At 33.4% G+C, this 25,673-nt stretch overlaps 1 protein-coding gene across 1 annotated transcript in view; it reads left to right on the top strand.

Moving 5' to 3' along the window:
• LOC140439659 (uncharacterized) overlaps nt 1–25,673 on the top strand; it is a 42,301-nt gene that overhangs the window by 15,483 nt on the left and 1,145 nt on the right. Inside the window, exon 3 of the transcript XR_011950677.1 lies at nt 11,938–25,596. The gene's annotated coding sequence lies outside the window, so the exon portion shown is untranslated. The remainder of the gene's footprint in view (nt 1–11,937; nt 25,597–25,673) is intronic.

Here is a 25,673-nt window from a genome sequence, read left to right as displayed (position 1 = left end):
CTAACACAAACACAAGAGCTGGAAATATTGACACAAATTTAATCATCAATGACCAAAGCTTCGAAGCAGTCAAAGAGTTCATATATCTAGGGACATCGGTTAACCCCAATAATAACACATCTGAGGAAATAAAAAGGCGAATAATAATTGCAAACAGGTGTTATCATGGTCTATCAAAGTACTTAGCTAACAAACGTCTGTCTCAAAAAACTCGTATAAGGCTGTATAGAACACTGATAGTCCCCGTTCTCACATATGGATCAGAGGCATGGACGCTAACGAAAACAGATGAATCCGCTCTATCCATTTTTGAAAGAAAGGTGCTACGCAAGATATTCGGAGCGGTCTGTGAGAACAGAATATGGAGGCGTAGATATAAGTTTGAACTGCAGAATATCTACAAGCATTTATAGTTTTATGAGTTTCTTGAACCGTACTATATTTAATATAAAATTAGTATTTCTTGGGTTTAGGTTCAATAAGAAATATTAAAAAAAAATCGGTTGCCTGTAAAGTCGGTTTTACGGGCGAAGATTTTACGTGACAACGTCTTTTTCTCGGTAGAATATTTATTGATATGAATATTATTAAATTGCACAATAGTTGTTTGCAGTTGAAACGCGCTGTTTCTTCTCAATCGACTGAATTACGATTGATTTCAGAGTGATTTAAACTAATAATTTACTTAACACTATCAACATTTGTCAATAGTATGACATAACCTATAAACTCAGTTTCTCAACTTTTGTGTCAATCTAACAATTAATCAATCAATCATAGTTTACGATAATGAAATATTAGTGTACAATTATTTACCTTTATTGTTGTAGTTGTTGTAAATGACGAATCTAAGCACTCCACATTTTCACTACAGACACAGCTGACGATACTTTAACCACACGTGTGAACTTGTATTATGACGCTTTCTCGGTTTTCCAACGCCAAGAACGCTCGAGAAAGACAGAGACACAAGCACGCACCGATTCAACGCGCCTAATTCTCTAGTGCTGCGCGCGCAGCGGACCGATCATGTTTGAGTGGGAGAGAGATGCAAGGCATTCGCCGGTCCGGCGGGCCTCTCTCTCGTTCGGTGACTCATCGTAACAGACGTGAGCGGGCGTTACACTTTTTCATGAGTGACTCCGAGCCACAACCTAATTTAAGACGTTGTCATGTCAAAATTATGGTTTACCTAAAACACACAAGGAGAATGTACCTCTACGTCCTATCGTTTCCTGCATTCAATCATCCTTCGAAAATCTTTCAAAGTTGTTAAAAAAACATTATTTCTAATGTCACAAATAAAAATCATTATTATATTAAGGATTCCAGTGACCTTATTTCTAAAATTAAAAACACTCACGTACCAACTAACCATAAATTAATATCTTTAGATATCATTTCACTATACACTAACATCCCAATAAAACTTGCCACTGACATCATTAAAAAGAAGTGGAATGACATAAAAGAGTACACTAACATCCCATTACAAGAATTCCAATCATTTGTAGAGTACAATTTCCCAATTGAACATGGTGTAGGTATGCATGTGTGTATGCATATTTTGTTTTTTTTTTTTTTTGTTATTAGCTGCAGCACCTATATCATGTTCTCAGTTAATCCATGGGTTTATTTTAATATAACTTATTTACATATGCCCTATTCACCCAAATATCCATAAAATGACTCCTATTACTTCTCTTAGCTATTGTGTCATGATATATCGCTGATGAAACCCGGCCTGGATAAAAATGTTGCGAGCTTAGTCTGCAAGTAGTCTTTGGATATTAAAGGCTCTTTTTTGCCGATGCTTTTTTAACATATAATGTCACATTTTTGAGCATGATTGTCGAATTTTATAGTCCCAATATAGATCCACAACGATCCTCGTTGTTCTTTCATTCACTCTTTTAAGTCATGCGATCTAGACATAAACCAGTAACTTTCTTGATAGGTTTGAGTTGATCCATGATAAGTTTAAGGCTTTATCAAGACTACGTAGGTCAGATCTAAAAAAGATCTAGTTTTAATTTTAGTTCCAACTGTTATGCTTATTAAACTTTAACTCCATTAAAATTTAATTTTATTGTTTTTTGTATGTTTAGTTTAGATGTTTATTGATGTTTCTTCCTTCTGCATAGATTTTTATTTGGTTTCTTGCGTGAAAAAGATTCTTACATACTTGATTACTGTCCACAGTCTACATAGATTTTAAGTGTATAAATAGCACGATATAATATGTAATAAGACTTAGCCTAACCTGTTCAAACCTCGGACTGACGACTGACTGTAGGACTGACATGTAGTTCTCAATTGCCGTCCGATTTGGAGCTCAGAATTACCTTCGCTACATCCTTTGTTTAGAGTCCTTTATTTTGTGTTCTATGACAGTTTTATAAAAAATTTGGATATAAACTTTTGATCTCTCAAAGGTACGCCAGTACACGTCTATATTTTGGAAGTTTTATAGCGTGAACCACTTTTCACTCCGTGTTTCCGTCATAATAAACTTGCTAGTGTCAACACCCTGCTTCTTATATTATTAATTTTCTTCTATAGCTCCGGTTAAGAATAATATTGTCGAGATACATCAGATGAAGTGTGGATGGTAGATTCGTCAATTATTTGCTATATTCGTACACATAAGTAAATACCCGAATAGGAAATACGCCTATCTATCCACTTGTGGTTTTTTTAACACACTTAAAAGGACACGAATAAGCCGAATGCAAGACAAATGTATGGCACACTTCGCTCGCACCGGTGGTTGTCTCGCTTTTTATCTTAACCTAACTTTATTGTAATTCTCGTTATTCTTGAACCATTAATTCGAAAAATTTGTATGTTTATATAGAATTTGTCATATAAAAATGATTGCACGTCCTTCAATATTTACGAAGTCAAAAACCCACAGCGTTGCCAAAACATAAGAGTAGTAAGTGAGGAATTTAGGAAAATTTCAACTATTTGTCAACCTGTTATATTAACAGTAAATATAATTGTTCGAATGCTAATCAAAACTCAAATATTTAATTAAAATCAAATACGTCACATTTTGAGGTTATATTGACTGATTTATTTTATTCAATTTTATTATATTGCATTATAATATTGCGGTATATGTATTAATACAAAATGTAATTGTAATATGGCAGTTTATATTTCTTTCTGACCTGACCTGACCTGTCATCATAGCCTTTTATATAGACAGATAACGCTTTACATTTTTTTGAAAAATAAATCTTACCTTTAAATTAGAGCAACCAATATTCCTATTAATAATTCACCTATGTAATTAATATTTATTAATATAGTGTAATTATTATTGTCAGTATTTTTAATTGAACGTATCATTTCAAGAACAAGTAATAAAAATTATTTCACAGAGGTATTAAGAAAGGCAGCGGAAACTAAATCTACTTCCAGCTCACGTTTCACGTTTATTTATCATTAAAACAAATATCAATGGCGTATTAGAGTTAACAACTAAATGTATTTTAAAAACTTGAACAAATATTTCCGAAAGCGCTTTGAATGTTCTTTCTATAAACCAATGTTTAACAATATATTATTTTATATTTAATTTTTTGGTGTATAATATCAACGATAATTTGTCATAAGTTATTTTGTCGACCGCCTATTTTGTATACAGTATTTTTGATATATTGATGAAGTACTTGCTTTAATGTTTAATAAAGGAGAATATTTTTGTAAAATAAAAGATTATTATAAGAAACTGGAAATTATTACTTTCCGAATTTACTGATAATTCATTTAAATTGCCCAAGGGTGTTTCAATGCGAAATACTTCGTAACTCATCTACCTGTAAAATAACAAATTAGAAGAGAACAATAATTTACTTTAAGTTCTTTACCTGCATGCATCCTTTGGCTATTTGTTTCTTTGCTGTATGATGATGAGTTTTACCGTGACGGCCAGTATTTGTTTCTTTTCAACTACACTCGTTAGGAACCTACTTTCAGTTTAAATCAAATATTGAATAAAATACCTAGATGGATCTTTAACAACAATATCGACCAAATACGTAAAAAAAGTCTAATATAAATGTAAATAGTAGACTTGACTAATAAAACTGTTCGATCCAGCATCATCCTCATCAACCTGTATGCGTCTACTGCTGGACATAGGTCTCCCTCAGCTCTTTCCATCTGTCTCTGTCTTGTGCGGCTTTCATTAAGTTATTGCTAACACGCTTCAGGTCGTCAGTACATCTAGTTGGTGGGCGTCCTCTGTTCCGTATTGCTTCTTGCCTTGGTCTTCACTTTAAAATACATTTTGCCCATCGGTTGTCTGATAATCTGACGACGTGTCCTGCCCAATTCCATTTTAACGACGCAATTTTTTCGATGGCGTCTGTTGTTTTTGTTCTACGATGTATTTCTTCGTTTGGGATTTAGTCTCTCAGAGAAACACCCAACATCTGGCGCTCCATAGCCATCTGAGTCACGAGAATCTTATTAACTAGCTTTTTGTGAGTGTTAATGTTTCCGCTCCATAAGTGAGTACAGGTAACACACATTGATCAAAGATTTTCCTATTGGGACATATGGGTAGATCTGATTTAAATACATAGTTAAATTTACCAAACGCTGCTTAGGCTAATCCTATGCGACGTACGAGCTCACATGTCTGGTTATCTCTGCCCAAACGAATTTCATGTCCTAAGTACTTATACGATGTAGTCTTCACAATATCCCTTCCATCAACAGCAATATTTCGATTTAGCACCAGATTAGTCATTATTTGTGTCTTGTTCATATTAATCTTTAGTCCGACCTCCAAGGAAGCGTGATGTCATTTTTCAAACATTATTATTTGCATCATCCATACAATCGGCTATAAGGACGATCTCATCTGCAAATCTCAAATGATTGAGCTTCTCCCATTTATGTTGATACTATGCTCGTTCAGATGTGCCTTCTTACACGTATGTTCTAAAAGCATCGTGAATAGCTTTGCAAAGACGGTGTCTTCTTGCCATACTCCTCGCTGTATACAGAATTTATTTGTTTCTTGTTCAGATAGTCTTACGCTAGGTGTGGCATTTTGGTGTAGATATATTTGTTTATGTTAGTGTAGAGATAGTCTATTCGGCATTCTGTCAATGCTTTTAACATTTTATGATGGCTTATAGTATCGAATGCTTTCTCGTAGTAGACAAATATCAGTGCCAATGGTTTGTTGTATTCTGCAGACTTCTCTATCAGGTTCTTTATCACTAGTAAGTGGTCGTTCGTGCTGTATCCCGATCTAAATCCAGCTTGTTCTCTAGGCTGATAGAAGTCTAATTTAGGGTCCAGTCTTTTTTTGATAATTTTTGTGAAAAATACTGTTATGTCTCCTTGCCTGTGTAATAAAATAATGACTGCATTGTTCTATTGAGAAGGAGTTTTTCCTTGGTAGATGCATTCGGTAAAAAGCTTGACCAAAGACTGGATAATAATTCTGATCTCTGGTTTGAGATTTTGGGCATGGGCTGATCTTGCCTTTTGTCAATGCTTTCATACATTTCGCGATAAAAGCATTCGACAACCTCAAGGATTTTGGTTCTATCAATAGTAATGTTTCCATCTTTGTGTTTTATTTTGTACATTTTTGTTATTCGTATTTCGCCTCAAAACTTTTGAACTTATGTTTTCTTGAATTATTTTCGTTATTTCTCTTGTATTGTTTTCTCTTACGTATTTTCGAATTGCCCGATGAATATCTTTATTTAATTTCTTCATTGTTGTGTAGTTGGAGCCGTATTTTTCTGTCGGCTCTTTGGTATTTTGGCTTAGTTTTTCTTTATGGGTCAGAATGGTCGGGCAGCACTCTATTTCCGTTTCTTTTAGAGCGTTCATTATGCCATCATTTGCTTGATCTACATCTTCTATTTCGTCTTGCAAGTCTTGTATATGTCTAGTTAGTGTATCTTGATACAGGTCGTTGTTCGTGTCGTGTTCTTTTTTCTTGTTTTTAGGATTATCTTTGTTCTTTCCAATTTGACATTTAATAGTATCTTAGCTCGGATTAATCTGTGGTCGCTTCCTATTGAAAATTTGTTGAGTACTTCGATGTCTTTAATTATTTCTTTTCTGTTTGTTATGATATAATCTATTTCATTTTTGACACTGCCATCTGGGCTGATCATCTTGTTTAAACCCCATTTTCGCAATAAAGTCGCCCATAATTATTGTGTAATATGCTGGTGTGGCATGTAACGTTGTTTCTAGGTCCTCATAAAAATTTTCAATTTCTTCATTCGAGTGGGTAATCGTTGAAGCATATGTCTGGATTACCTTAAGGTTATATCTTGCATTTAGTTTTCAGATGAGATATACAATCCTGGTGCTCATGCTGATAATTTCAACTATATTTTGTGTGTGCTTTCTATATATAATAATTCCTACTCCACCATTTGAAATGTCTTCGTCGCCTCTAAAATGAAATATGTGTCCTGATTTAAGAGTAATTTGGGCTTCTCCTCTTCGTCTTATTTCGCTGAGGGAGAGAATGTCCCATTTTATGTTTTTCAGCTCTTCCTCCAGTTCCATCATCCCCTGGTCTGATATAAGAGTTCTAACATTGTATGAAGTAATATGCGTTTGTCGCTCTTTGTAGTAGCCTAACTTTTTCCGGGGATTCTTAACACCCCCTGCTCCAAACCTGTTCCAACCGCTACCTTAGTTGGGAGTGTTGGAGCCACCGGAGACTGAGGGACGTTCAGTAGTTTCGTCTTTCATGGAAAATAACTTTTTGGGTTTTAAGCCATTAAAACTCCACTCTTGGCTAGTTCGTGTTGGCGAGTTGGTTTGGAAGTGGGGGGAGAAAAAGGTGGAGAAAGGAATGCTTTGGGTTTGGACATGGTTTTCCCGGGGATGGGAGATTGGGGAAATCCATAAGCTCGCGGGGCAGGTGTGCTATTCCTGAAGCAGATCTATTCTCTGCCGCGATCGCAGAGAAGTATCCACCAACTACCCCTTTTTTCGATTAAATCCAATTATTTGTATAAGAAAATCTGATATAGCCACCATTACTGCAAAATTACGTATACATAAATTTTTTAAATAATACAACTTGTATATCTTTTTTAATATTTTTCTGAAGCTATTTTCTTGTGGCATTTTAAAGTTTATCATCATCATCATCCAGCCTTCATTTATCACGTCCACTGCTGGACATAGGCCTCCCTTAAACTCCTCCATTCTTTGCGATTTTGTGCTCTTTGTTGCCAATTTTTCGTGATACGCCTGATGTCGTCAGTCCAACGTGCAGGTGGTCTTCCTCTACTACGTTTGTCTGTTTTTGGCTCCAATGTGTAATTTTACTCCATCGTGAGTCATGCATTCTCATTACATGGCCTGCCCAATTCCATTTAAGTTCCGCTATGCGTTCCACAATATCAGTAATACTCGTCCTTCTTCGCAGATCTTCGTTTCTTATTCGGTCCCGCAACGTCACTCCCAGTATAGATCGTTCCATTCGTCTCTGTGCCACTCTCAATTTCGAAGCCGTAGTCTTGGTTAGAGTCATAGTTTCCGCCCCATAGGTCATGACCGGTAATACGCATTGGTCAAATACTTTTCTTTTGATGCTAATTGGTATGTTGGCCCTAAATGTGTCTGGCAGTTTTCCAAAGGCTGCCCACGCTAAAGTAATTCGTCTTTGGATTTCGCATGTTTGGTTATCCTTGCTAATTCTTATTTCATGGCCCAAATACGTATATTTATCCATCAGTTCTACCACTTTGTTTTGAATAGTTAAATGATTATTGGGGACCATATTTGTCATAAACTTAGTTTTGGACAAATTCATTCTGAGGCCCACTTTCGAACATGCAAAAGTCTAATTCATTTAACATATCTGTGGCTTCTCCTAAAGCATCTGTGATAAGGACAATGTCATCTGCGAAACGGAGATGGTTAAGTTTTTCGCCTTCTATTATTACTCCTCTGTGTTGCCAATTGACCATCTTAAAGGCATAATCTAATGCCGTTATGAATAATTTCGGTGACAATGTATCTACTTGCCTTATTCCACGTTTTATTTTTATTGGTCGGGTTTTATCGTGTATCTTAACAGTCATAGTGGCATTTTTGTAAATATTGTAAATAAGTTTACTATACCTATGGTCGATCCTGCTGTCATTCATTGCTTCTATAAGGCTGTCTATTTCGATCGTGTCGAACGCTTTATGAAAATATATGAAAGTGAGGAAAAGAGGTTTGTTGTATTCTATAGATTTTTTAATGAGCGTCTTGACTGTATGGAGGTGATCATTGGTACCATAATTTGATCGGAATCCTGCCTGCTCTCTCGGTTGGTAGAAATCTAATTTTCTCTCCAATCTTGATGTCACTAACCTAGTGAAGAGCTTGTATATGTGGTTCAACAGGCTAATAGGTCTATAATTCTCTAGGTCCGTTCTATCACCTTTTTATGTAGAAGAATGGTTATAGCATTGTTCCATTCTTTGGGCATCTCTCTTTGCTGCAAACATAGATTAAACAGTTTCCTTAATTGATTTAATAGCATATCTCCTCCATTTTCGATAGCTTCTATTACAATTCCATCCTTTGGAAGTTATTTTTCATTTTTCTTAACGCTTGCCGAATTTTATCTACATTTATTTCTGGCATTAGTTCGGAACCTTGATTTATGATCTTCTTTGAAATGGCTGTTTGTATTCCTGTTTGATCTTCTCGCCTGCTTTCATAGACGAGTTATTACTATTTAAATGGGAATAAGTCACAACTAAAGGTTATAGTAAGTTTATTGACGTTTCAATTTCTACGTCGAAAATCGTTCTCAAAATACAAACATTAGTGTTTGTATTTTGAGAATGATTTCCGAAGTGGAAATTGAAACGTCAATAAACTTACTTTAACTTTTAATTGTGGATTATTCCCATTTAAATAGAAATTATATTTTTTAATACTGTAAAATGCGCATTTTTAAAACTTTTGAAATAACATGTCGAACCGACTCACTTTTCTTTAATCTTCCTCTATAATTCTACCAAAAACGTGGCACTAAGCTATCTTCCGAATTGGGTGATTATTTGTGCGTTGATTTTTTCGTAACTATCTTACATTAAACTCTCTTATGGCGTCTGGCATATTTCCGTAATATTTTTATGTATAATTTTATCCTTTTTTTCTTGTTATCGTTCATCCATTTAAGTATTCTTGTTAATATATTTGGTCGGACATTTCTGATATAACAAGTAAAGAAGAAGAAGGGTGCTAACCCGTTCCTTTAACCTTCCCTCTTTATCTGGATTTTAGCTGGCAACATGACTATTGAGCTACTTGATCCACCCAATGATCATGCAGGCGGAGTTAATTATATTCAGAACCATATTGAAAAATAGTTTTTTTACTGTATATTGATGTATATAATTGCATACTGATTTTTTATACGGCTTTAAGTCCAGGCAGAACTTTTCATAGAGAATAACTATTCCGTAGTAAAAACTTTTATCCTATAGTTTCAACTTATTTAGACATTGTAAAATCACTTCCACAAAGCACGTCTAAAGCATCCGAAACTCTTCTAACCCATCTTATTTGCTTAATAATCATACCTAAATTAATCAGTTTATGGGTAAATGATCTAAGGCACATGTTCATTATTTTTATGATGCTCAAATCGAGCCTTGGCCTCCTTCAAACTATGGCTCCAACCTTGCCGGTCCCGCACCGATCTTCTCCAGGTTTTCAAGTCTAGAAAAATTTGCGCGTCCGCTACCACTTCATTCTCCCACCTTTTGCGTAACCTTCCTTTTGGTCTTGCGCCCTGCATTTTACTATCTAAGGCTATTTTTGACAATCTTCCGGTCTCATTTCTCACTACATGACCAGCCCATCTAAGTCTCTGAAGTTTAAAGAATTCTGAAATCGGTGCCTATTTGAACAGTTGCTAGGGTTCATGGTTGGATCTCCATACTTCGTTTTGGTTAATAGGTCCAAATATCTTCCTTAGGACTTTTCGTTCGAAGACTTCCAGCTTTCGTTTTGAATCTTCTGCCATCATCCATGTCTCGCATCCATAACATACTATTGGTCTGATAGTCAGTCAGTCAGATCAGTTTTGTAGAGCCTGATTTTTGATCTCCAGTGTGTGATTTTGGAGCGCAACATATAGGCGAGTGAAACGTAAGCTTTATTTCCATTTACTATTCTTCTTTGAATTTCTGGTTCTTCTGTTCTATCCGTATTTAATGTAACTCCCAGATATGTGAAACTTTCTACAGTTTCAATATCGTATTTTTATTCAACTGTGCGTCTGTTTCCCTTAGCTCTTGGCTGTATTAGTTTTTTTGTCTTTTGAATATTTATTTCTAGTCCGGTCTCTTTTGTCCCTGTTTTCAATTGTAAATATATTTCTGCCGCCTTCTATTCCACGAGACCTGATGCTATTGTCATCGGCATAGGCGGCAATCTATATTGATTTATTTAGGAGATTACCTCTTCCTATATTAAGCTCTCTTATGACATATCTAAGAGTCAGGTTGAATAGTGTCAGGGCTACCAGCCCATTTCTTTCTTTTAATCCCTTGACTATTGAAAAGTTCACAGTGAGCTTATTGTGTACTCTGAGAGTTGCTGTTGACAAGCTCATTGTTACTTTTACTAGTCGGATGTTTTTTTGGGGGATGCTAAAGCTATGCAATATTTGATATAACTGTTGTCTATTAATTGAGTCGTAGGCCTATTTGAAATCTATGAATATGTTGTTGACGTCAATCTCGTATTCCCACGATTTATTTAGAATTTGTTTCACTGTGAATAGATGGTCAGTTGTATATCTTCCTTGTCGAAAACCGGTTTGATATTTACCGACAATATTTTCAGTTACTTGTTGGAGTCGTTTATTTAGTATATAAGTAAAAATTTTTACGCGGTGCACAAGAGGATTATGCCGCGATAATTTTCGCATTTCAAGCATATGCATTTGTCTTACTAGGTGTTCGCCACCAAATTAATATAGCTTAGAGGGGACGTTGTTAATACCTGGAATCTTGTTATTCTTCTGTGCTCGTATTGCTTGTTTTACCCCTTCCATTGTCGGGACTTCTATATTTTCTGTGTCTTCCTCAATGTGACACAAGATCATTTTACATATGATTCTATTTATTTCCAATTTCCATCTACACCTAATGGTTAAGAATGTCTGCTCCTGTTTATAAGAGTCCTACAAAACGTTATTTTCGCTATTTTTAATGATCATGTCACTGACTCGTCATAAAAATAATGAGTAGGTATTTCCATCTACACCTAATGGTTAAGAATGTCTGATTCTGTTTATAAGAGTCCTAGAAAACGTTATTTTCGCTATTTTTAATGATCATGTCACTGACTCGTCATAAAAATAATGAGTAGGTGACTTAATTGAGTTACATGCTTAGAAATTTATTAATATTTTTTGTTAGAAGTTTTATGGTTCAATAGCGCAGAGAGAGACTTTAGACACGCACTGTATAACTTTATTGAAATTATAGATTGTATTAAAACCTTTTTAATAAGACGTTCCAAATAATACTATGACAAAATTTATTGTACTTACTTTATTAATATATTGTCTTCATTGGTATGAATTTGTATGTATCTTATCTACACAATGTCTAGTAACAAGTGCATAAGAACCACATGATTACTAAACTCATTTATTACGCGAGTTATTTATTAGGTTTTGTTAAAATTTATGTATTACTAGTTTTCAATATTCGTTTAAAAATAAATTTTTGTGCATATAATAAAAAAATGTATATACGCTGTATAAAGTTTCATAGCTTCATTCATTTAAATGGAGAAAAGCTAGCAAACGTGACTCTTGCTTTACATTCCACTTTGCAACTTGCACTTTCCTGCACTTCAATTCGTCCTAAGAATATTGCTTTAAAACAATCGAGTACTTGTTTTTTTCAGGTAAATTACCTACACCTTTGCACCGACAATGCTCCTTTCCGATAACACCAAGCAGCGTTCCAGCTCTATCATCAACCAATCGTGGGTTTTCCACGGGAGGGCGCAGATTTTCTATGCAAGCTACCACAAAGTACGTTCCTGTTGTAGATGGTCGACCAGCAGCTGTTCTAGAAGGAAGACGACATTCAATTGTGTCGGACGGCAGACATCCAATGATTATGATGGAAAGCAACAGAAGGATTTCGTTCGATACGAGGGGAATGATTATTAACGCTGTCGACGATGCTTCTGACAGAAGGTACCATGGACACGGTAGACGTGTGCACAGACATTAAGACTGATTTGCATGGTAAGGCAAAGCCGTACTTATCCTCTTAGAAACCAAAACATGTTAAGGGAAGTTTTAAAATATTCACTCACCATGACGTTAGTGAACAACATAAGAATTCATAGCGCTCCTACACATTTATGTTAACGTAATGTTAGGAAACTATTAGTGGTTAATAGGAAAATAAAACATAAACTTGATAGACCACAGTTTTGTGCTCTACGTTATTCTCCAAAATAAACAGTACCGAAAGGCTATGATAAGATGGTAAAATTTGCGCTAAGAAGTACATATTTAGAAACCTCTTTTTTAGAGACACATTTTTAGCTCCCTAGGTGGCTCCAAAGATCCTCTGTCGCAAAAAATGTGTTTTTTCTAAAAAAAAAAAAAGAAGGTGTCTGAGCGATCCTTTAAAAAATCGGAAAAATTCATAAACATACATTTTAATGCCCAAAAAACTGATGTTTTTAAGATTTTTGGAATTAAAATTAAGCTCAGGAAAAATATTTAAATTTTTCAAAAAAAATTTAGGATATGTAGGTAATTTTTGGCAAACTTCTCAATAAGTATTTTTCGTGTATTTTTTTTTTCTTTATTTTAAATGGCGGGGTAAGATTTGTCAATTTCACTCCAGAACATCCTCAAAATTCGAAAAACCCAGTTTTTGGTATCTTTCCCCATGTTTTTAGCACATAAACTTAACTGTATCTGAATGAAGAACGATTTTTCATCAATTTTTTTCGTTTTTTTTTTTTTTCTAATAGCAGCCTTATGATGGCCATTTTCAGACTGAAACATACGCTAAATTCAAAAAAATTGCATTTTTCGGTGATTTTTTTTATATGTTTAACACATAACCTCATTTAAATGTGACAAATAACAATTTTTGTTTCACCCTTATTTGTAAAATGTTAGCAATCGTTGAGAAATTTTGTAACACTGGCAGTGTATTGTGTCAGCGCAAGGGCTCTGGTAGTCGTCTAAAACCTGTTACCAACAATAATCCAGGACGCGTTCTTGATCAGATCTTACAGTCTCCAAAACGAAGCCTTCGACGTACTACGTATAAACTAAAATAATAGTGAAACATCCGCACGTCCATTATTCAAATCTCTTGGTGGTTATCCTTACCACATTCACATTGGACAAAGACTAAATTTTGCAAACAAACGTGTAGGAGAGGTTTACTGTGAAACCACTTCACAGTAAACGAGTTATCATTTGGTGAGCTGTGTCTAAGCATAGGATGATTCGTCCTTATTTTATTAAAGATGGAATCTAGTTTCTGTTAACCATAAGCGTTACAGAGAGGACATTACACTTAAATAATGTAAGACAAGCTAATGTAGGAACTAGGTTTTTTATACAAGGTGTTTCCTATCTAGTCTGCCTTAAAATAGATAAGGAATTAAACAATATTTGTAAATATAATTTAAAAAATCTCTTTCTCCAATCCTAACCCCCCGGACAAAGTGTAGTGGTCATCGTTATATTCTGTATTATCCGTCGCCAAAGATCTCTGTCTCTGGTCATTTCTTTTAACTCATGCATAGATCTTTTGCTTCTTCTTCTTTTGGTGCCTATCCTCTGTGGATGTTCTCAATCACGTTGGTCCATACAACTTTGTTGACAGCTGCTCTAAATAGATGTATGGTAGTAATTCCTGCCCACTGTCTGGTGTTCTTCAACCACGATGTCCTTCTGCGCCCATGAGATCTTTTGCCTTTTATCGTGCCTTGTAAAATTAGTTGATTTAGTTGATACTTCTCATTGCGCACCACATGCATCTCTTTAGCATATTCCTGTAATTTGATCAATCCATCTTATTTGGGATCTTCTTCGTGATCTTCGGCCTTCTACCGTTTCTTGGATAATAAAATTTTTCATGTTTTCTATGTATGATCTCATATCATGTCTAAAGTATTTTAATTGATGGAGATGGACTTTGCTGGATATCTGTTTCTTGACTTTTAGCTCATTTAAAATTGAATTATTTATCCTGTAGTCGGTCCATGGAATTTGTCCATTGTTAACGTCCTCTAACGTGGGTTAAGCCGCGTAGACATGGGTAGTGAATCACAAACGTGGGCCACGCTTTTGTAAGCCATGGTCCGTGTAAACAAGTACATAATTTGTGAAATACGAAGATAATTGTCTTCACGACTCGAAATAATTACGATCGTGAGAAGATCAAACTTGTTTAATTGTCAATTGTTTAATGTCAATTAACCACAAAAACTTCTACTCTTTTAGTACTGTTAAAACTTTTTTTTTAATGTTTATTGAAGAGTACAAAAAGATCATCATCATCAGTGGCATTACAGCTGGTAGGTTATGAGCCAAAGCCTTCTTCAGAACAATCTTCCATTCGCCCCTGTCTCTGGCAACTCTTTTCCATGCTTTAACTCCGATGGATTTTAGATCATCCTCTATGTTATCTTGATACCTAAGTTTTGGTCTTCCTCTGGTTCGTCTTCCCACTGGTCATCTTCGATCGAAAATTTTTCTGAACGTTGCATCTTCATCTCGCCTAATTACATGTCCTATCCATCGAAGGCGTGCTAATTTAATACATTTTACAACGTCAGGTTCCCCAAAACTTCTGTATAACTCAAAGTTGTAGCGCCTACGCTACAAACCCTGTTCTTGGACTCCTCCATATATTTTCGTTGGAATTTTTCTCTCGAAACGTTTAAGCAATTCTTGGTCGTTCTGTGTAAATGACCACGTTTCTGACCCGTATGTTAACACTGGCCTTATTAGTGTTTTATATATGGCAACTTTAATTTTTCTGGGTAGTTTTGGGGCCATCTGTTTCCTCAAGCCATAATAGCACTTATTGGCAAGCACTATTCTTATTTAATTTCTTCGCTGACATTGTTGTCTTTGGTCAGCAGCGATCCCAGGTAGACGAAGGTGTCTACACCTTCCAGTTCCAGATAATCAATTAATAGTCTAGGTATCTGGTTGCCTGAACTAGTAACATACATATACTTGGTTTTCTGTGCGTTTATTTTTAATCCCATTCTCAGTGCAGACGCTATTAGTGATCTAAATGCTTTGATAAGAGATTCTGTTGACCTAGCAATAATGTCTATGGGAGTACAAAAAGATGGGAGACAAAAAACTAAGGTACATAAGATCTCAAAATCAAAAGATAACAAAATCAGGTCATGCCGTTGTTCACCAAGAAGGTTCCATGACGAATCACCAGGGTAGGTATTACAATCATCTAACTTTTATTTTAATATACTTTAGACTAGTGACAGCAGCACTTTTCATTGTGTGTATTTAGCAATATATTGTTTGATTTTTTGTTGTATTCTACAAGATGTAACTAGCAAGTCCAAACTGGTAGAATGTGATGTCTTACCTTATAATCTGAAAACTACTCTTTAACCTTCACCAATATCCACCGTCACTTTGTTCCACTCAATTCTTGGAGTGCAGTTTTTGACTTGTGATGCACTCATATTGTTACAATTGATAGTGCAAAACCTTTGTCACAGTTAGTGTATCCTTCAATAGTATATACTTCTTTATCTTTAAAAGTAATACATTTATCGTTTATAACTCAAATAGCAGAAAGTAAACTTTTATCAATAATTATGAAAATAAAACATATTTTTTACATTTAAAGTATATGTACATATTTAGATACATAATGAAACTACGTGTGCGTTGATAATCACGGATATCAATATCAAAATAAATTTAACCAAAAAATATTAAAGAAATGGTTTTATATGCTAGTTAGGGTTAAAGAGAAACTTCTAGATAAAGAAACGTATGTTCAACAATCTCTACATATTACAAACCTTTGATATACCCATATCTTGGAACTAAACTAAGCAAGCAGTAGTAGTAATAATGTAATTACAGAAGTAACATATTGGACCAATTAATGGCAAATAAAGAATAACGCATCATTTTGTCCACATAGACTTAAGGAATAAAACGATTAAACAAATTAATGTATATATTAAAAATCAATATGTAGTCAAGATATGAGTCAAGGAAGAAGTTCGTCAGAAGCATAAACAGAAACACGACACTATCATCTGTATAGAAGAACATATAAGGTAATTATGGAAACAAAACTTACCGTCATTCAAGCATTAGATTATGAGGGCAAACGAATAAACCAAACAAAAGAAATAGGAGAAGCATTCGCAGACTATTGCCATAAGCTTTCCATAAACAGGAATATAATCGGTGATAATATTGCTCCCCATACGGAATTCAAAATGCTAAAAAACCTTGACCCCCTAACCAAGCCACTGACAAAAGAAGAAATGGAGAAATCTCTCTCTTTCCTAAAATACAGTGCTTCTGGCCCTGATGATATGCCACATATGTTTTTAAAAAATCTTCCAGAAACGGCGAAACAAACCCTGCTTAACATTTTTAATAACATGTGGAACAATTGTAACTTTCCCTTAATCTGGAAGAAAGCAACAATCAGTCCCATACTCAAATCGAACAAATCTTTACTTTGACCTGAATCTTACAAGACAATTTCCCTAATCTGCTCATGAGTCAACTATTAGAAAAAATAATTAATAAGATACTAATATGGATTTTGGAAACTTACAAATTATTGATTCCCGTACAATCCGGATTTGGTCCATCCAGAAGCGCACTTGATAACATTATTGACATAGAGTGTCATATTTACGAAGCATTTGCTACTAAAGATAAATGTCTAGCAATTTATTTTGAAATTAATGAAGCCTTTTATTCTACATGCCATAAAATCATAAATACAGTACTGTGGATATTGAAAGGGCAATATAATAGATTTCATACGCACTTTTTTTATCTCAAAGAGAATTCCGTGTTTCCAATTCCGGTGCAATATCTTCAACCAAGAAACAATTAAATGTCTCCCCTCAAGGATCCATTCTTAAACCAAGATTATATTTAACTGCTATGAACGACGCGTCATCTTAAAACACTTAAAGAAAACAGTTGTAGCCTAGAGTTTAGCAGATGACAACATGATCGTGTTTATCAAAGAAAAATGTCTTAGCTCTATGGCTCAAAATCTTTAGTAATGCATAGCATCCTTTGAACGTTGATCTATAATGTCTGGATACAATTTTTCCCCAAACGAAACAAACTGCATAATATTCTCAAAAAGAAACATAACAGAACCGCAATTACCATCAATATTTCTCTACAACTAGAAACTAAACTATACTTTACATATGAATTTTCTGGGTATGATATTCGACGAACGTCTATCGTGGAAAAATCATTTCGAAAGACTAACTCGTTTATGCCAAAAGGGCTCAAATTTATTAAGATGCTTAACAAATAAGTCTTGGGGATCTAATGGTTTGATGCTACTAAAAATATACAAAAGTCTTATTCGTTCTTAAATTGATTACGGATGTGTTGCATATACATCTACTCGCCTTTCAATATTCAAATGCCTAGATACTATACACAAGACCACATTAAGAATAATTCTGGGAGTTTACAGAACAGCGCCTGTAGAAAGCCTATACTGCGAACTGGGCGAACCATCAATATCTTTCCCAATTAACGCAATATGATAAATATGATAAAAAAAAATAAATAAATAAACACAAAAAACGGCTTCGGACACCAAAAAAAAACAAAAACCGGCGCCACCTACCAAAAAAATAAGTCATTTCAGATTCGCGGATAAGTCACAAGAGGATAGCAGAAATAGAGCGCCTAACGCTAGCCTGCATTTCATTCGATTAGGGAACCATGTTGGAGTTCTTATACCCCGGAACTCCCATATAAGTAGCATTCGGCTGATAGTTTGACCCTATCGCACATCAGAGTGCTATAGGGGGAAAGGAATGATCTAAAGCATTGGAGCGTGGTGGAGTGATTCCTGTTTATACATGAATTAATACACCTTGCTCCAATAAATTGTTACACCCGAACGTCATTGCAAGAACTGAACAAGTCTCTCAGACTGGGTTTATTTAAATTGAATGGGCAAAAATATGCAATATAAGCTCTTTGCATATATACCGCTCTCTACTTATTAAATACAACAGTAATAAACTCTTCATTCGCAGGGAAATAATTTAAAATTATTATTCTTCTGAGAAATCTGATGTTGGAGCAAAACTCTTTAAGTTGCCTATATTCTGTGAAAATTAAAAACAATGTTATGTTTTATTATTGAACATTTATTTCCATTAAATAACCGACAATTAAAGAAATAGTCTACACATTTAACTTCGTTATCATATATCAGTCTATTCAGTCTTTATTTTTACAGAAAATTATAGAATCGATAAAAATATTTGTAAACGTTGTGGTGAATATTTTTTAGACTTATATTTTTCAGAAAACATTCTACTAAAGTACGGCTTTGTAAAGAATATACGTTAAATCTGCTTGAAAGGTATTAAAACTGTATCCAAAAATCTACAAAAAATTTACCCATCTATCTATATAATATAAATTTGTCTATCTTTATTTTCATAGATTTGATTTATAAATATTGAAATAAGTATCTGCTACCGCAATAATTATCTAATTTTGGACACAGTTCCTTATACCTATTAATGTTAGTGAAAATGATAAAAAAAGAATTTATCTTTCGTATGGACAATCACTAACTTAAATTCTAGTAAATATATATTTTGATAAAATAAATTTTTTTCAATATTTTACCTTTTCTAAACCCATATTTATTATGAAAAGATGGTATCTAGTACTAAACTAATTAATAAAATTTGTAAATTATTAGCTATCAGTAAATAACCAACTAACCAACATATAGGTAAATATGAGTTTATATAATAAAGTTCGGTTCTCACGGCCGCTACAGTCCTATTTAATGTTTAATGAATAGTATTATTTATAATTCGTTTTGTATCTGGATACTCTGAATACTTTGAGTTTGCCTGAATAGTAGCTCTTCAACGGTTTTCAAATCTTGATACGTTAGAAAGTGAATGTTATGCTTAAGATTGTATCTATATCTATATTAATTTAATAAATGCTTGCTTCTCTGTAATGTTTAATCAAATTACTTACTACTTATATCTTTGGCCCCTCTAAGTGTTGTTGCAGCTTTCTAATCTTTTCAAACTCATCATTATTAAATATTATAAGAACCACTTGATCCCTAACATTTCTTTTAAACCGTTTATTAAGTATATTCTTGGGAATGTCTCTAATAATCAAATAGACTCTATTTGACCTTGTTCCTATTGTTTATTTATTTTAAGATGAATTACTTAAATTGTCTTAAGTAAAATTTGTTTAATCTTCCTTATCAGCCTCTCTTGGCTAACTCTTGTTTCTTCCGACCGATCCCGAATAGCTATTAGGTTTCCGTGAGTAGACGGGTCACTATATTTCCACTCTACTACACACTCTAGGAAGGCAACGGGAAACCACCTACAGCCTAACTTTTCTAAGAACCAATCATGGAAATAGCTGCTAAATACAATGCCCCGAGTACGGCCCTAAGAACCTTCCGATCAGGTACAAGCATGAATACATTTTCTGATGAACAAAAAATAGGTACATGGATTTTAAGAAGCATATACGAACCAGGAAAGTTTCAGAATACCATAAAAGAATTGAACTATCCAATTATAAGTATACCTAAAATAAGTGAAATAAGATGGCCAGGATCTGGCAAAATAACGATAGAAGATCACATTGTATACTATTCAGGAGAAGACAGTTCAAAACACAAACATGGTATAGCAATAATTGTAACAAAGCAAACAGATAAAGCTGTAAAAAACGTCGTTCTATTCTCAGACAGGATACTAATGTTACAAATACGAACAAAAGCAATAAATGTGAATTATACTACAAGCATATGGACCCACACAAGACTATGAAGAAAAAGATATTCAAAAATACTATCATGATTTAGAAAAAGTATTAGCATCTAAAAAAGAATAATTGTGCTCGATATTGTTAAAGGAGATTTTAATGCGAAGATTGGCGAAAGAGAACAGGAAGATATCATAGGAAAATATGGTCTGGGAATACAAAATAAAAGATGAGCCTCTTTTTGTGTAGAAAAGAAACTAATACAGAATAACAACCACTTTTTCAAACTTCCAAAGCGTCGTCTTTACACCTGGAGATCATCAGCAGATACACCTGAACATGTAGTTCGTAACCTAATAGACTCCATATGTATAAATAAAAGATACAGAAATGTGCAGATGTGTCAACAGATCACAATATTCTGGTAGGAAAAATAAGACTGAGATTGAATGAAAACAGTTACAAGAACTAATAAGCAAACAGTTACTATTGATAGCGAAAAGATGTCAAATAATACAGTAAAACAAGAAATTACAGTGTCTTAGAACAAAAAATAGTTGAGATCAGGCAAAGATGAAAGTACTGAAGAAAATTGGATGACAAAGACCGTTCAAGAAACTTAAATAAGTGCAGTAAAAATAAGAAGAAAACAAGGGTGGATGACAGAAGAAATACTGAGACTCATGGACCAAAAAAGAAAAATCAGAAATAAAGATAAAAACGAATACAAAAAGATCTACGCAATAATCAGTCAGAAGATAAGAGATGAACTTACCTTCTGCCTGACTATGATGGAATTAAGTCAGGCGATCTTGGTGGCCAATCTATATTACTTCGTCAGTCAATCCATCATTCAATTTTTGAAGTTACATAAGGAGGCATCCGAGAAAGAGATGCAAGATCAATTGTAAACATTCAGTTAATTTTGGAAATGAAATTTCAACTTATCTTATTGATACAGTATATAACTCCTTTCAAAAATAAACTGTAAGTGAAATCTCTAAACATATATAAAGGTTGAACACACTAGAATTTGATTATAAAAAACTTAACAGCCTAAACATTCTGATATTAACAGAAAATAAAAATTTTGAAAAAGAAGAGAATTTGGATCTAAAAAATAAACTAAAATTTAGTAGTTGTGTTAAATTATAAAATCCGAAACAAATATTAACGCCCTAAAGATTAATTATAGAAAATTTAACATTAATGATAGAAGCATAAAAATTAACGTATTCCGGTAGAAAACAAAACATAATTGGAATTACAACTATTTATTTAAAGATAAGCGGCTCACTAAGAACACAAAACTGAAAATTTACAGCGAAGCAATAAAACCAGTAAGCGCATATACCATGCGGTCCATATATATGGAATAAATTCATTTTTAGCGTTATTATGTACTATGTGAAAAAACCTGAAACAGGTCGATTTTTATTCTTAAATTGACAATTTACAGTATGAAAATATTATCCTTCTCCAGCACCCTCTTTGAATTATAAGAACCCCCTCGAAAATATTAAATAACAAAGGGGGTCGTGTGGCACCTTATTAGAAAGTGATTTTAGTCCTCTGTTCAGAAATATAAAGTATTTTAAGATTGGTGCAATCGTAACTAAGAAAATTTATTTTTAAGATGTAAAAGTTTGATAATGCCTCTATCGCAAAACTTTAGGTTGAATGAAGATAATATTGTCACATAATATTTAGAATGTATTTTTCAATGCACTTTACAATTAAATTAAATGTTTAAAATGACCACCATTCACTTCTTGACAATAACCGAGGTGATTTTGAAATTCTCGTACAACATTTTGACAACATTTTGTACGACATCGCTGGTTATTTTGTTAATTTATTCCGTTATCCTAAATTTAAATCAGCAATACTGTTTGGTCTATTAAAATATACTTTAGATTTTAAATAACCCAATAAGAAGTAATCGAGAGAAGTCAAATCGGGGATCTAGACGCTCATTCGATCGTTCCACGTCTTCCAATCCACCTATTGGGAAAAACCCTCGTTTAAATAATTTCTAACTATACGTGCAAAATGCGGTCGAACTCCGTCTTGTTGGTAGTAAATAGATCCATTTATCTCATTTGGATAATTAACATCAGGAAAAATCTTCGTAATGTAGACACTAAAAAGTTAATCAAAAAATCTAGATAAACCTCACCATCAACTGTGCCCTCAAAAAAATAAGGACCAATAATTTTATTGTTACTGATACCAGCCCAAACGTTAACTTTTTTAGGATATTGCGTGTGAGTCTCATACACCCAGTGAGGATTTTCTCTGCTCCAATATCTACAGTTCTGTTTGTTAACCGTTCCGTTTATATGAAACGTCGCTTCATCAAAAAACACTTTTGTTTATGAACTGCAAATCTCCGTTCATTCTGTCAATCATCATTTCACAGAATTCTTGCCTTCTATCAGGATCATCTTCATTTAACTCCTAAACCAACTGAACTTTGTAAGGGTGGTAGTTTTCTTTGTGCAAAACTCTCAAAAGAGATGATTTACTTACATCATTGACGGCGGCAAGTTCTCGAGTTGTCTTAAGCTGATTTTCCTCAATCTCTAGAAGCACATCTAACTTTTTTTTATCAATAAATTTAACATTTCTACCTGGTTTTTCAATATTTTTTACATATCCAGTATAACGTAACTTCTTTTCAATTTTGCTAACTGTAGACTGCGAAACTTGTTGACCAGGATATTTATTAATAAACATTTCAGAAACCTCCTTTTAAAACCGAGTTCTTGTTTTATTATCACAACCAATCATAATTAAAATGTCTATTCTTTGAGTATCAGACAAATGAGCCATAATTAAATTTAATCCGCGCACAAATATTATACTGACGTCTTTTAGTAACTTTAAATACCTAAATGACAGCAGCATACTAGCTTCATATCAATTGTTTATTTGGCTTTTTGACTAATATTTTATTATCTTCAAAGTTTTTTCCCTAATTTTTAGCAGAACAGATACGAAAATACCTGATTATTTCTAAATTATATTTTAATAGACCAGGCAATATTGCTGATTTAAAACTTATGATAACAGAAGAAATTAACAAAATAACCCCCGAGGTCATACAAAATGTGGTACGAAAATTCCAAAATCACCTCGGTGTGACGGAATCGCCTCGGAAGTGACAATAACCGAGGAGATTGAATAATGGTGTCAAGTTGAACATTTAATTTACATAATTGTAAAAATCAATTTTCTCAGTTATGATTGCACAAACTTAAAAAACTTTATATTGCTGAACAGAGGACTAAAATCCCTTTCTATCAACACGACCCCCTTTGTTATTTAAAACTTTCGAGGGGGTGCTTATAATTCAAAGAGGGGCTGGAGGAGGATAATATTTTCATACTGTAAATTGTCAATTTAAAAATAAAAATCGACCTGTTTCAGGTTTTTTTCACATCGTACATAATAACGCTAAAAATTAATTTATTCCATATAATATATGGACCGCACGGTATAATAAACCTAGGTAATGATAAATTCTAGTAATATAAAAGTGTTGAATCATGAAATAAGTTAAACTTTGAAAGAAAACGACGTCATATTTTTATCAATGCACAAAGAGTATAATTGATGTGAAATCTAGAAGTGAAGCATGCAGAAGTCAGTGACAGATTCAGAGTAAGACCCAAAATGAGAAAGGACGACCAGATAATTAAGTACCTATATATAATAAACAAGATATATTTTATTAAAAAAAAAATATTTTGAAACCGGCTTCGTGTTTGGTTTATTTGATAAGATAATAAGAAAATGATTTTCAAAATCTCATCTATGATAATTTTTTTTTCATCCTTCCCTGATTAGATTAGTAGTCTCTGTATAAAATTAAATGACATTTTTGAGTTTGGAAATTTATTTTTGTGGCACAATCTTCCAGAAGATTTACTGTTGTCAGACATACTTTAATAGAGGTCACGTGTGCCTTCTGCTTAAACATCGTGCTCACCACTCTTTTTTTTTTTAACAACAATTTTTTAAAACAGAATATGTTGTTTATAAACACTAAGCAGTCACAAAATTCCGTTTGTATTTATTTTCTCACTTGGTATCATGTTGACATAGATGTAAGAGTTTCTATAATTTTCTGATGATTTTATATAAAAGGGTTGTGTGTTTGGCTGACTTTCAACTCTGTTAATTGATCTGTTATAAACTTGTTTTTCTATTATAAAAAGTTTATTTACCAATCAAGTTACATGGTTGAAAGAAGTTCACTGCTCATCTTCGCCATATGTTACTGTAGACTGGTGTTTAGGTCCTAAAAACTTTCTGCAGCAATAATGTTAACATTGATACCTATAACAGTGTGGATAGTTTTATTTAGATTAAAATAATTTAGACAGAAATATAACAAAATATTATGGATTTTAAAAAGTCTATAAAATATTAGGTGTTATTGTTGTAAAGTCTCTATTTATTCAAAAAGTGTAAAAATAAAAGAATTATTCTTGTCATTAAAACTATAAGACTTGATATGATAGTTTATCCTATCAGCATATATGTCAATATTGATGTCTGTGCACAAAGTTGAAAAAATTATAAAAAATAAAATAGTTTTTATATACCTACATAACCTAGAATTATATTTGTGTAAAGGGTTGATTACTTACCTTATATAAAAAAATGTCTGAGTGATATTGACTTTGTGATTTACATAATTTTCGAATTTCACATGCGACTATTGTAGTGAATTTAAAAAGGAAAGGTTTGAGTATAAAACTAATATGTTAATCCAAATTTATTTTAATTCAATTAATTTACGTACAAAAAAAACGATAGGTAATTAATAAGTATTAAAACATTCATCGTAGCGTTAAGACTTTGTGAGTTTTTTGTTAAGCGAGAAGTACTCATCTGTGTTTTGTTGAAAATAGTAAGCTTGTACATAGATTTTTTTCTTTTTCACAATCAGTGTATTTAACATTCTATATAATACATTCAGGTGCAAAAAAAATGCAACGGAGAAAATTTTGGTCAAATAGCAAAGTATTTCAAGTTTTTTATTTTTAGTCGTATTTTGATGATTTTTTTAGCACACCGTGTATAAATTTATAAATTTTAATTTGGTCAGGTAATAATCTATAAACTATAGTCAGTTTTTTTGATAAAATTTTATATTTCACTTTTTGTACGGGGTTAATTAAAACGTGGTTTTATTATCCTCAACCTTCCTGTGGAATAATTCCGTTTGCGAATTTTCGTAAAACCTTTTGAAATGTCAAAACTGCTTTGGTTCGTTTTTTAGAGCCAAATGAATTTGCCACCCACAATTTATAACTTTTTTAATTATGATTATTTTGGAGTTATTTTGTAATACGAGGTGGCTTTGGTGACTCTTATCATTATGTCATATTGATACTTACATTTTCTTTACTTATGATTGATCACGGTTCTTAGTGTCGAAGATTGTGCGAAAACCGTTGCTCTGGTTTAAGATGGGCGAAATTATGAATATGTGGCTAGAGTACTACACACTCATCGCTCTACCATCCAAAGTGTAGTGGAAAGTTTTATACGAACTGGAACAAACAAGTGTAAAGCGGGAAGTGGCAGGAAGCGCAAAACTACCGCT

Source organism: Diabrotica undecimpunctata, chromosome 4, assembly GCF_040954645.1.
Source record: "Diabrotica undecimpunctata isolate CICGRU chromosome 4, icDiaUnde3, whole genome shotgun sequence".
Taxonomy (NCBI): domain Eukaryota; kingdom Metazoa; phylum Arthropoda; class Insecta; order Coleoptera; family Chrysomelidae; genus Diabrotica; species Diabrotica undecimpunctata.
Note: the sequence above shows the minus strand (reverse complement) of the source record. Positions and strands in the feature narration are given on the sequence as shown.